Source organism: Helianthus annuus, chromosome 13 (assembly GCF_002127325.2).
Source record: "Helianthus annuus cultivar XRQ/B chromosome 13, HanXRQr2.0-SUNRISE, whole genome shotgun sequence".
Taxonomy (NCBI): Eukaryota; Viridiplantae; Streptophyta; class Magnoliopsida; order Asterales; family Asteraceae; genus Helianthus; species Helianthus annuus.
In genome coordinates this window covers 5220016-5233536 of record NC_035445.2, presented here as the reverse complement: position 1 = coordinate 5233536, position 13521 = coordinate 5220016, and the positions used below count along the sequence as shown (strand labels likewise).

Below are 13521 nucleotides of genomic sequence, written 5' to 3'. Positions count from 1 at the left end.
AGAAAAGAGGCAATAGTCGTCGCTAAAGCTAAAGGTACTAATCCTCGCCACTAATACTTTTAAGGTCGTCAGTATTGATCCATTTGTCGCCGCTAAAAATTCTTATCGTTGCTAAAGGTGCACAACCATTTGCGACGACACGTCGTCACAATAGACCTACGTCGGTAAAGACTCTGATCATTAGTAGCGACAAAATCTCCGCTAAAAGTCCTTTTTTAACTTTTTTTTTTTTGCATTTACAATAATTTCCGGTTTTCAATGATACACAAAGCCTGTCAATTTCCAGTTTTTCTTTGCCACTCACAACTAACTACATAAACATAATAATTATATAAACATCCTAAAACTACTTAAAAGTTATTCATTTAATTCACATATTAACATCATAACATTGCATAAAACATGTAAAACTACATCATGTTATCATCACTGCCACTGTCTTCGTGTTCGTCCTCTTGATCTGTGGCTTCTTTTCAACTCGAAGTGACTTGGTCTTGTTCTTGATCGAAGACGTGGTGGGTGGGCGGATTTATCTAGCATACACACATATATACACAAAGAAATCAACAAATTAACAAAATATGTAACAAAATAAAGAAGAAATTCAACTTAAAACAAACATTACTAACCGATTTAGAGGAGAATTTGGTGAAATTGATGAGAATGAACCGATTTGGGGGAGAATCCGTGAGAAAGGTAAAGGGTTTGGTGGGAAATGGGGAGAAAGGGTGAGTTTTGTAATGCAGGTTGTCAAACAAACAATTGATTGGTTTCAGTTCCTTGTTCATCAAGTGAAGAATTGTAGGTCCCTCGAGGAGGATGAGGTTAAACCTTAACCTTGTTATATTAACACACTAGCAAGTGCGGAATCCAATCTAGAGTGCAACCGAGTTGAGACAAGTATAAAACACAAAACACACAAGATTCACCGATTAACACCACTTGTATTAATGCGAATGAAGGTTCCGGTTACAAGCACAATGTTTACAAATCAGTTTTGTAAACTCTCTCTAAGTGTGTGTGTGTTCTTTGACAGAATGCTCTCACTATCTCTCGAGTGTATCTTTCTGTCTCTCGTGTCTATCTTTCTGTCTTTGTCTCTAGACTAAATTGAACACACTGCATGGGTATATATATACCCAGCACAAGTTGCATGGTCGAAGGATCAAGATGACTGATCGATAGATCGTCTGTCGATCACAAAGCCATCGAAGGATCCATATACTTCGTAGGATGGCATATCCTTCGAAGTCCATCCATCGAATGATATCTTTCGAGCTCAATGAAGGATATTCACAATCCTTCGATGACTTATCCTTCGACACAGAACATTATACAACCATATACAAACTGTTTGTCCAAGTCAAACCGGAGGATGGTTGACTTGGTCAAACTTACATGACTAACATGGACATCGTTTACATCGTGACCGAATACATACAAAGTACAGACACAAGTGCACCAACAAACTCCCCCTTGGCTGTAGCTTTGTCTCGATCTTGATCATCCTTGATCTTCGTGTCTTCAACATTCTGATGTCCTTTTAAGTCTTCGATGTCGGAGCATCTTCAAAGTCTTCACGTCTTGAAAGCAGAAAGTGTATCAACAAACTACCCGTATCATGTAGGAAGTGTGTTGACAAACTCCCCCTTAACATAAGCTCCCCCTTGAGTTATGCTCGTGAATGACTTGATCTTCAAAGCTTAAGATCCTTGTGTTGTTGATGATGGTCCGCGGCAACTCGATCATCTTCATCTTTTGAGTGCCTTCATGTCGTGTCTCCATTCCAAAGCTTGTCATCGACCATGTTCTTCTAGCCTTTAGAATCTGCACATGCAAGAAATCTAAACGCGTAATGAGAACAACTGCTTGGAATAGTTAGTATAAACAAATGACACACGAATGACCATGTTACAATCAAACACCGTCCGACAGTTTGAAAGTTTAATAAATTTCTCAATTTCAGATATAACTTTCAAAACTTGCAAATTTCGACCGTTTATGAAGATTTAGTCAATTCGGTTTTCGTTCAGGTTTCAGGTAACGAAGACTCGAGCTCCAACATCGTACGATCGAAAATAAAGTAGAAATAAAATCTTTTTGGCTTTTATAAAGTTTATGTTAAAACTCACCTAAAATCTTTTTGGTATTTTTGAATAAATTAAAAGACAACAATTTTAATATCCTTTGAGTGTTATCAAACGAAATCACCGCTAATGTTGTGCTGATATGCACCAAACGATGAAAGTGTTTAAAATAAAACAATAAAAGTTAAGCAGTAAATAAATATATACAGACAATCTTTTTGCGAGTTTCGAGGGTAAGAGAATCATATCAGTGTACGGTCATGCCAAAACACTCTTGTTGTTCAGTTAGTTAACATTAAAATAAGCATCCTATAACAATTATCGGTATTGTTGTCCACTTAAACTCAACTTATCAGATGTAATCATGGCGAGGGGATACGTTAAGGTATGATTTATACTTACCGACCGGTGTTCATCCACATCACGACACATTCCCGTATCAAGGTATGCACGAGGGTTCATCTTACCGGTGAGTATACCGATTATCATTTGTTTGACCGTATATGATGTGAGATTCTCACTTATTTTGATTTGAAAACAGGCCCTATGTGATATAATCACTTATTGATGAGGAACTTGATTTTCATATGCATGAGGGCACAGGAGCAAGTCCGTGAACAGGTCAGTACTTCCGTACAGCAGAGAGACGAACTTGACTCTCGGATAAATGTGATATTTTATCACTTATTTGTTTGGACATGTGATTGTTTATCACTTATTGAGGTCGAATGCAGTATGTAATATGTACACGTATGTATAGTATCATGGAAGATCTAGACTTGCGTCCCCGTTATTTTTTCGGTAAAAGATACAACCATGATACCCAGATGATAAGCAGCATAAAGACCGAATATCTCAGAACCTCGGCAATCTATCAAACGAAATTTCGGTACTAAGACCATATGCCAATGAATGGTTCCCACCTGGTCTTCAGTCGATTTAAGTTTATATCACCCTGCACACTTTAAAATGATTGTGAGCCTACCGATACATCTTATATAGAGCTGCTTATCGTTTTTCATTTAAGGTTTAAAGAGGTTTGAATAGACCACTGATGTGCTATCATTTTCTCTTTTGCTTGCCAGGAAACTCATTTTTGTTTTTCTATTGTTTTTGTGTTTTTGAAATTTTTGATGTTTTTGGATTTTCAATTTTTGGATTTACTCCCCCTAAAATCAATAAACTAAGATAAATTTAAAACACAAAGGTATTTACAAAAATGATTTTCCGATGTTGGTTTTACTCTTGCTTGACCTTAATGCCGTTTACCAATAATAAAAAGTCAAATATTGATTTGTCAAATGCTTTGGTAAAAAGGTCGGCACGTTGGTCATTGGTGTGGACCTTAACAACATCGATTAGCCTTTTCTCAAAGCAATCACGTATGAAGTGATATTTGATTTCGATGTGTTTGGTCTTTGAGTGCTGCACAGGATTTCTAGTGATTTGTAATGCAGCAGAATTATCAACGTAAATAGGAGTAGTTAGGAATTCAAAACCGTAGTCCCGCAATTGTTGTTGGATCCAAAGAACTTGGGAGCAACAACTTGAGGCAGCAATGTATTTAGCTTTGCATGTTGAAGTAGCCACACAAGTCTGCTTCTTGCACTGCCATGTGACTAGGCGATTTCCTAAAAACTGACATCCAGCCGTTGTGGATTTGCCGTCGATTTTACATCCGCCATGATCAGAATCACTGAATGCAATCAAGTCAAAGTTATTATCCCTAGGGTACCATAGACCGGTGTCAGGGTAACCCTTCAAATAATGAAAAATCCTTTTTACAGCTGCAAGATGTGAGGCCTTCGGGTTGACCTGATATCTGGCAAGCAGGCACGTTGGGTACATTATGTCTGGCCTTGATGCTGTGAGGTACATAAGAGATCCGATCATTGCGCGGTAGTATGAGGGGCTAACAGCTTCACCCTTCAAGTCTGGAGTAATTCCGTGATTTTGTGGCAGTGGGGTACCAATGGGCGTTGCATCAGACATCTGGAACCGGCTCAAGATGTCACCAACATATTTTGTCTGATGGATGAATATCCCAGACTCAGTTTGTTGCACTTGTAGACCCAAGAAGAAGGTCATTTCCCCCATAGCACTCATCTCGAATTTATCCTGCATAATGCGCTCGAAATTCCTACACAAGACATCATTAGTAGAACCAAAAATAATATCATCAACATATACCAGTACCAGAAGAAGATCTCCATCTTGTTCTTTGATGAAGAGAGTACAATCGATAAGACCTCTTCGAAAACCGTTCTCCAGCAGATAGGTAGATAAGGTTGCATACCAAGCTCGTGGCGCTTGATGAAGACCATAGAGAGCTTTGTTGAGCAACCAAACCCGATCGGGATGGATAGGATCTTCAAAACCTGGAGGCTGTTCGACATATACCTCTTCTTCAACCACACCATGTAAGAATGCACTTTTGACGTCCATCTGGTAAACCTTGAATCCTTTGAATGAGGCATAAGCCAGAAAGATCCGAATTGCTTCCAGACGTGCAACAGGTGCATAGACTTCGTTGTAGTCGATCCCTTCTATCTGACGAAAACCTTGAACGACTAAACGTGCTTTGTTCCGAATAACCACTCCACGGTCGTCTTTCTTGCATTTGAAGTCCCATCGAGTGCCAATTTTCTTGTAGTTCTCAGGTCTTTCAACAAGCTTCCAAACACCAAGCTTTTGAAATTGCTGCAATTCTTCCTGCATGGCTTCAACCCAAGCACTGTCTTTCAACGCATCTTTCCACGATTTTGGTTCTTCTTGTGACACGTAACACGCGAAGGACCAGTCATTCTGAAGACCAGATTCTCTTATAGCTGAATACAAACCAGCATTCCGGTTGTTTCTCAGCTGATTACGCGTCTGCACACCGCGATGGACATCTCCTATAATATTCTGCTGGGGGTGGGTATCATGAATCCTCATTTCAGGATTTTCTGACACATGTGCATTGATACCCAAATTGTTAAGATTAAGATCAACAACCAACTCCACACCAGGAATGTGCGTAGAGGTGGATGCATTCCCTTCAGCAGTGTCTACATTCTACATATGAGGTGTATCAACAGAGGCACCTTGAACAGGAGCAGCTGGAGCCGAAGATCCTTCAGCTGCATCATGATATTCATCATCTTCGGAAGATTCATTATAATCTGCAGCATCTTCATAAACCTCATTTTGAACCATATTGTTGACAGACGAAGAAGCTTGAGGGTCAACAACAATAGGTCTAACCAAGGGCGAGACAGCAGCGTTGTCACTTTCCAACAACATCCTAGCCGCTGCTGACTCTTCGTCAAAGGTTGGCAGATTGAAGGAGTCAAATAGTCCATCATAATCGAACATCCACGGATCACCCGGAGCCCTAACAGGACTCGTGTACCTTTGAACCCTCACTTCACTCCATAGCTCAATCTTTTTGGTAGCTAGATTCCAAACACGAAAGCTTTTGCTCCAAACTTTCCATCCGGCTCAATCATAGTACATGGAGCACCAAACGGTTCAAGGTAAGAAAGATCCGGTTTCCTTTTCTGAAGGAGTTCGAAGCAAGTTTTGCCATGTCTCTTTACTGTAAGAACTCTGTTTAACGTGTAGCATGCAGCCGATACAGCCTCCCCCTAGAATTGAATTGGGAGTTCCGACTCTACTAACATTGTTCTTGCAGTTTCTATAATCGTTCGATTCTTCCTCTCCGCGACACCATTTTGTTGTGGAGTATAACAAGAACTGTACTCATGAAGAATGCCTTTAGAAGTACAAAACTCATCCATAACTTGATTCTTGAATTCGGTTCCATTGTCGCTTCGGATCCTCTTCACTTTCAACGAATAGAGATTCTCCAACATTGTAAGAAGATCCTTGAGGATGCCAGGAGTTTGACTCTTGTGTGCCATGAAGGATACCCAAGAAAATCTAGAATAATCATCAGTAACAACTAGACAATAAGCATCTCCGAATGTTGTCTTGTGTTTCATAGGTCCAAAAAGATCCATATGAAGACGTTCGAGAGGCATGCTGATAGTGTTGATTTTCTTCAAAGGGTGAGACTTCTTTGTTTGCTTCCCTTTTTGGCACGAGACACAGATATCTTGTAAATGAAAACTTCTCACAGGCACACCATTCACAAGATTATTTTTCACCAAATGGTTCATCTTTCTCAAGTGAATGTGTCCCATTCTTCTGTGCCAAGATATAGACTCCTTTTCCGTGGCTTTCGAGACAAAGCAAGTGACTTGTGCAGATGTAGTAATCGCTTGGCTCATGTCGAGAATATAAAGATCATTAACTCTCGGAGCTGACAAGAGAATCCATTCTTGTGGAATTTTGAATCCAGGTTTCAGCACATAGCAGTCGGCATCATCAAAATGCACAGAGAATTTTTTATCGCAGATTTGCGACACACTGAGAAGATTATGATCAATTTGCTTAACATAATTGATCTTATCGAAGCACACAAAACCATTTGAGATACTTCCCTCTCCAGTGATGAATCCGCCTTTGTCTCCCGCAAATGCAACATACCCTCCTCTAATGTTTCTCACGTCGTATAGGAGCCGTAAGTCGCCAGTCATGTGCCTGGATGCTCCACTATCAACAATCCAGTGACTGTTAATAGTTCCTCCTAGAACATCCTGCACATGTCATTTAAAAACATCAGTTGAGGATGGGGACCCAAGCCTTAGTGGTCTTGGGTCGTCCCTGAGCATCACGAAACGTGATATCAATCTCTTGATGGTTTTCAAGAACAACTGCTCCCCCTGAATTGTCACCCGCCTTAGGTAACCAAGTTTGTTTTCGCTTACCAGTTTTTGAAGATTCTGGTTTTACAGGTTGTGACACACTTGGTTCCCTTCGAATTGTTTTAACTTCAGATTTCAAAGCTTTTTCAACAGTTTTCATGTTCTTACGTCGTTGTTTAGTTTCTTGTTCTTTTACAGTTCGTTTATCATGTTTAGGTGAAACTGACCGACGTTGGGGGTGACCTTTTTCAGGTGAAGATTTCTCAACAAACTTTTCTTTTGGAACGTTTGGGCAATTTTTAATGATATGCCCAAATTCCCCACATTTAAAACATGTTCTCCTTTCAACAAATTTCGGAGAACTTGATTGACCATGGGATGTCGTGCTCGTGGAACCAGAGGTACTAGCCTTTTCATCACACCCATTTGTATATTGAGTGTAATTGTTATCACTGTTACGTTTTAAGATTGTGACTTGTTTTACAAAATCAGTGTTAGATTTGTTTTCAAAAGTTTCAATCTTATCAGTACCCTTGGATGACACGAACTTGACATCTTTTGCTTTCTTTTGAAATCGAGCTCCTTTTGTTTCAGACTTCATCTGAGAGACTTTATGCGTTTGAGCTCGTTTGACTGGTTGTTTACCATTAGAAGCACTAGGTTGTTGAGTGGTTGAAGATTTTTGATTACCAAACTGTTTTCTAATCTCAGCCTTAGGAATTGGATCACATTGTGTTACCACAATTCCCAGAAGTGTTTTTCCCAAAAATTTGTTTGTGTTGTCTTCAAAGACTTTATCAATCAAAGATTGATTTACATTTTTAATTGGGAAAACGTGATCTGAGAAGATTTTATTATCTCCAACCAATGTATACAACACATTACTGCTTTTAACAGTAGACACACATGTCTTATCAACTTTGACAGAATCAATCACTTGTTTCTTAAGAGATGAGACATCAGGAGTATCAGGATCACAAAGAATGTGATTCTCTCGTGGAATAACTACTCCTTTAATCTTGTTAAGTGATTTATCCTGTTCACCTACATCCACTTCTGATTCATCATCCGATGTCTCATAGTCCTCGATAATTGGAGGACTTTGCTTCATGGATGATGAAGTTTCTTGTTGCTTAGAGGATGTGTTTGAAGAATTGTCCGGTTTGAACCCTAGGCCAGTAGCAAATTCCTCAACATCAAGAGGCACACTGGGTTCATACCGAGGCATTTCCTCCTCATCAGGCATCTTGGTATAATTGTTCATCAAAGGGGGTGGACATTTCTTATACCCTATGCCTTTCTGATTTCCCTTCGGTTGTTGAACATCGATGATGTGATCAAGCACAAATTGGGAGTTAGAATAACTCTCCAATTTTTGTTTGATCGCATCATGCTCGCATTGGGCAATGGCTAATTGCTTCTTAGTTTCTTCCACAATGTTAATATATTCATTTATACTTACTTGCTTGTGGTAAACTACTTTGTTCACTTCGGACACATTTTTCTTTAATGTTTCAATTACTGATTTAAAATCTTTTTCGTTCCGAGTTAAAGCCATATTTGCCTCTTTGCATTTGGAAAGTTTAATAACCAAATTTTGATTATGACTATGAAGCTTCTCTAGTTCAAGCTTCATTTCAGCACAAGATTCACAAACACTAGGAGCAGGAGGTTCAGAATTTACCTGACTCGAAGAGGCTGGCACATTTGTCATAAAAGCAGTTTGAAAAGAAAAAGATCCGTCTTCAGAAAAGAACTTTTCCATTTCCCTGGATGTAGTAGCAGCCTTCTTGATCAGAATTGATTTCTGACATAAGAGATCATCAGCTTCATTCAATAAATCTTCAACACCAGAACCTGCTTCCTCCTTCACATCAGACTCTGATTGATTATCCCCAGAAACAGAGCCTTCTTCATCAGAACTTCCAGAATAACCAGAACTGTCATCACTTTCAGAGACCTCTTCTTTATGAACATGCTCGATGATCTTTGCATAACAAGCTGTTCCACTTCCCTGATCACCTTCACCAAACTGCACAGACCAGTCACATCCCTCATCAGCTTGAACAGCCAAAGCCCGATTGGGATTTGAAGTTCCAGGCTGGCCCTGATTGTTATTAACTGCCACAATCCTCCTTTCACGGTTTTCTTGCTGGGCATTCACATTTGTAGTACTCGTCTGGTTTCTGAAAGTGTTGTGATTGCCTTGTTTTGTTGGTCGAGTGCACTCATGTTTGAAGTGCCCTTTATTACCACAATTGAAGCATGTAACGGCGTTGATATCAAACCCATACTTCGTATCTTTCTTTCCTTCCAACGAAGTTCTTCCAGTTCGAGCCATGAAATCTTTTGCCCTTCTAACTGCACTAGCAAAAGCCCATTTGATATCCATCAACTCCATTTCTTCCTTGTCGATCTGTTGATAATCTTCATTGGTCATGTTGATGTTTCCAAGCTGACCTGCAACCAAACCACAGTAAGCACTGACCATTGTATTGATAATTTCCATATGCTCCTTAGCAACTTCAATGCTGAGGTGTGAAAGGTTTGAATTATCGACTCGGATTGTGTTAGGGTTTTGAGGTTGAGGATTGTTTGTATAATGAGCATGCTGTTGTTGTTGTGGTGGTTGGACTTGTGGCTGTGTTGGGACGGGAATGTAAGACCTTGGATCAAAAGCCGGAGCAGCAGTTGATTGAGGAAACGGAAGAGAACTTGTGTTGGACACAAATGCAGTTTGCAGTTTAGGTTGCTGAGCTGCAGCGGATCTTGCCAAAGCATCGAAGCCTGGAAGGTACATTTCTGTATTCTGAGGAGCGGGAGCTCGCTTTGCTTTCCTGATTTCTTCATCATTTTTATGTTCCAGCTTCTGAATGAACTCATAGATGTTAACCGTGTCTAGAGTTCCAGTGTGCTTCAACAACTCAATAAAAGAACTCCATTTTGGAGGTAAAGCGTCAGCAAACCTATTCACCATGTCTTGTTGAGTAGATACAACCCCATAAGCACACATTTCACTAATCAGATGATAGAACCGTGTTGTCATATCATTTAGAGTTTTGTTTTCCAAAAATTGAAACGATTCAAACTCTTTCTTCAACAAATCATGACAAGACTTTCGAGTAGCTGCATTGCCTTCTCCTCTAGCAACTAAGGCATCCCACAATGTTTTCGTGGTCTTGCAGTAGGAGAACTGATGATAGATATCTTTGTTGAGTGCTTGTGTAAGTGTAGCAAAGGCCTTTTTCTCCAATTCATAAGCCTTCTTGTCATTTTCGAGCATGTTAGCATAACCTTCTGAAGTGGACGCTGCAACTTCAAGATTAGCATTGAATGCATTGATGAAACACGTCCAAAGATCGGTGCTTTGCCCTTGAACATACGTGTGAAAGCGGTTTTTCCATGATGGAAAGTCGTTCATATGGTTCAACTTTGGTGGACGATTGTTGCTGCCCGTTTCGCTTTCACTAATCAAAAGATTTTGGATGCTTTGACTTTGATTGGATACCAATGCCCATTGACTTGGACTGATTGATGGCGGTGGAAACATACTTTTCGCCCAAGCTGCAGCAGAGGTTAGCTCTTGACTAGATTGTGAGTCAATACTCCAGTCCCAAGGACTTGTACAACTCATTTTGATGAGATACTAATTGGAAACCTTCACAACACAAACCTGTTAGAGTCAAACAGACAAGAATTGAAAGATACAGACTTGTTCGAAAGATCAAGACTTGTTCGAAGGATCAACAGTGTTCGAAAGATCACTGTTGAGTTTCGAACAAAAGACTTCGAAAGATTCACAATTAAAGATCCTTATCTTTCGAATATATATATCTTTCAACTAGATTCCCTGTATCGAAAGATAAGTTACTGACTTCGAAGGATGGGTCGAAAGATGATTATCTATCGAGCCTTCCTTGATCGAAAGATGATCGTTCGATATCGAAAGATATCCTTCGATCGCTTCTGACACAACTGACAAAAAGGTGACAGGTTGGTGAGAAAGGTGATTGGTTGGTGAACCAACTTTCGGCAGAAAGGATGTTCTGACCTCAACTTTTCACCAACTTTGATTTTCAAACAAAATATGCCCAAAATGGCAAACCTTATCCAGAGAGTCCGGTCACCGGAACACACCGGAATTTGGCCGGAAATCACCAAATTTCGTAAAAACAAGTTGTAAGTTACCCAACCCGCTTTTTAACACTCCCGGTTGGTTTAGAACACGTTTTTATGCCAAGAAATCCAAGAAAATCACTAAAAACGGGATCTAAACCAAGTGTCCAAACACACCAAGACTTGAACAAAACCCGGTTTTAACAAGGTAAAGAGCCACGACTCTGATACCACTTGTAGGTCCCTCGAGGAGGATGAGGTTAAACCTTAACCTTGTTATATTAACACACTAGCAAGTGTGGAATCCAAGCTAGAGTGCAACCGAGTTGAGACAAGTATAAAACACAAAACACACAAGATTCACCGATTAACACCACTTGTATTAATGCGAATGAAGGTTCCGGTTACAAGCACAATGTTTACAAATCAGTTTTGTAAACTCTCTCTAAGTGTGTGTGTGTGTTCTTTGACAGAATGCTCTCGCTATCTCTCGAGTGTATCTTTCTGTCTCTCGTGTCTATCTTTCTGTCTTTGTCTCAAGACTAAATTGAACACACTGCATGGGTATATATATACCCAGCACAGTTTGCATGGTCGAAGGATCAAGATGACTGATCGATAGATCATCTGTCGATCACAAAGCCATCGAAGGATCCATATACTTCGTAGGATGGCATATCCTTCGAAGTCCATCCATCGAATGATATCTTTCGAGCTCATCGAAGGATATTCACAATCCTTTGATGACTTATCCTTCGACACAGAACATTATACAACCATATACAAACTGTTTGTCCAAGTCAAACCGGAGGATGGTTGACTTGGTCAAACTTACATGACTAACATGGACATCGTTTACATCGTGACCGAATACAGACAAAGTACAGACACAAGTGCACCAACAAGAATGTTGGAGCGCGAATGAACATGATAGTTTTGTTCTTGGTTTATATATATTCGGCAAGAATCTTCGCGTTGTGAACAAGTTCATGGGGGATAAGGAGTGTAAATTTTCAAACAATCCATCATAGATCTCTTAAGAAGCCACCAAAGGTTTTTGAATTGATGATCAACACCTTCCAGCAACTCCATAAGACTGATATGAAAAATAGAGGGCAATTATAAATCATGATTGATTTTACCAAAATATTATACAAAGATACCAAACCAGATTCAGTATAAATATTTTGACATCTTGTTGACTCAATCAATCCCTAACAATGACCTTTAATTTTAGATTCTATTATATACAAACTTAATTGTGTTAAAAAAATTATCTTGGTCTAATTTTCATTATACAATGCGTGTGATATTCAAAATCAGGAGGAATATGATCAGTAAGATCCGCAATTCACAAAAAAACCTCAAATCAAAGATATATAATAAATCGTAGATCCACAAAATCGGATCAAAATTTTTACAGAAAACGTGCAAAATTTGCAACAGACTTAAGAGACTTAAGACGAATACAAAATTTAATCGATAAACAGTTACCTAAGATGAGATCGTCCTCCGAAATCCTATAAGCAGTCAACGATGTTTCTTCATCACCCTGCACAATGAGATCAATTCTCAGTCATGAAAAAATCCAAACGCAAAAACAGATGACGGACGATACCACTCACAGATGATTTGGCGATATCAGTGGGGTCGATTTCATCAAACACGGACGATACGGCCATCCAGCTAATTGTCTAATTGTCTGACGGCAGAATATAACCTAACAAAAGAATAACAACGATAGTAGGCTTTTATAATTGGGTCACCCAACAAAAATTTACAGTTTTTGCCCATTTTTTTTTCATTCTACCCCTTCCGTTTATTTCTGTAAGTGTAATCGTTCATATCTTCAAGTTGTAATTTTACATCCTAATATTTTTTCTCGCCTAGCTATCGGTTTGTAGGTGAACATAGGTAGGCGAGAGTTAACATACATGGGTGGTTGTTTCATAAAAGTCAACTTCGGCTAAGTCATTGTTCGTTCATAATAAATGTGTTCTTGACGTCCTTTGTCCCGGTCCTGTGCTCGGCGTCGGGTGCTTTGCACCCTCCTAACTACCACTGTGCTTGCCTTGTTATATGGGATTACATTCTTAGGGTCTGTTTGGTATGGCGTAATAGAATGGATGGACAACGGAATGGACGAGGTAAAGGAATGGATCATTATCATTCTCTATCTTGTTTGGGTACCATGTCAGAAAGAAAAAATCATTACTTTGTGTTGTTTGGTACCCAAGAAAAGACAAAGTAATAAAATTGGTTTCTTACAAGATATGAGGTTTTAGTGTAAGTGCAGTTCCTGCCGGGTAACTGTCGCTAATCAGTTCTGGTCAACCAAAGCAGAAGTCCAAGTTAAACTCAACCATAACGAAGAATTCAAGACCACATGAAGACCTGCATTGATCAAAGGGGAGTTGTTAATGCACTTTGGGTGAAAAGTGCATGGCTTCCAATATTTAGGGTCTTTATTGTACAAGTGCCCAAAGTTAGTCCCAAGAAGTTCCTAGGGACAATTTGTCCAAGTTTTGGAAGGAATTTCTTGGTCAGAGTTTTATGTAAAGTTGGTC

General features: G+C 39.5%; 2 long non-coding RNA genes across 2 annotated transcripts; both read right to left on the bottom strand.

Moving 5' to 3' along the window:
* Positions 1-311: 311 nt before the first annotated feature.
* LOC110883709 lies at positions 312-793 on the bottom strand. The gene is made up of 2 exons (XR_002560579.1): positions 630-793; positions 312-533 (listed from the first exon to the last, which is right to left on the bottom strand). It is a non-coding gene; the product is annotated as an uncharacterized LOC110883709 (long non-coding RNA).
* Positions 794-11864: 11071 nt separating this feature from the next.
* Positions 11865-12659, bottom strand: LOC110883710. The gene is made up of 3 exons (XR_002560580.2): positions 12580-12659; positions 12449-12506; positions 11865-12050 (listed from the first exon to the last, which is right to left on the bottom strand). It is a non-coding gene; the product is annotated as an uncharacterized LOC110883710 (long non-coding RNA).
* Positions 12660-13521: the final 862 nt, after the last annotated feature.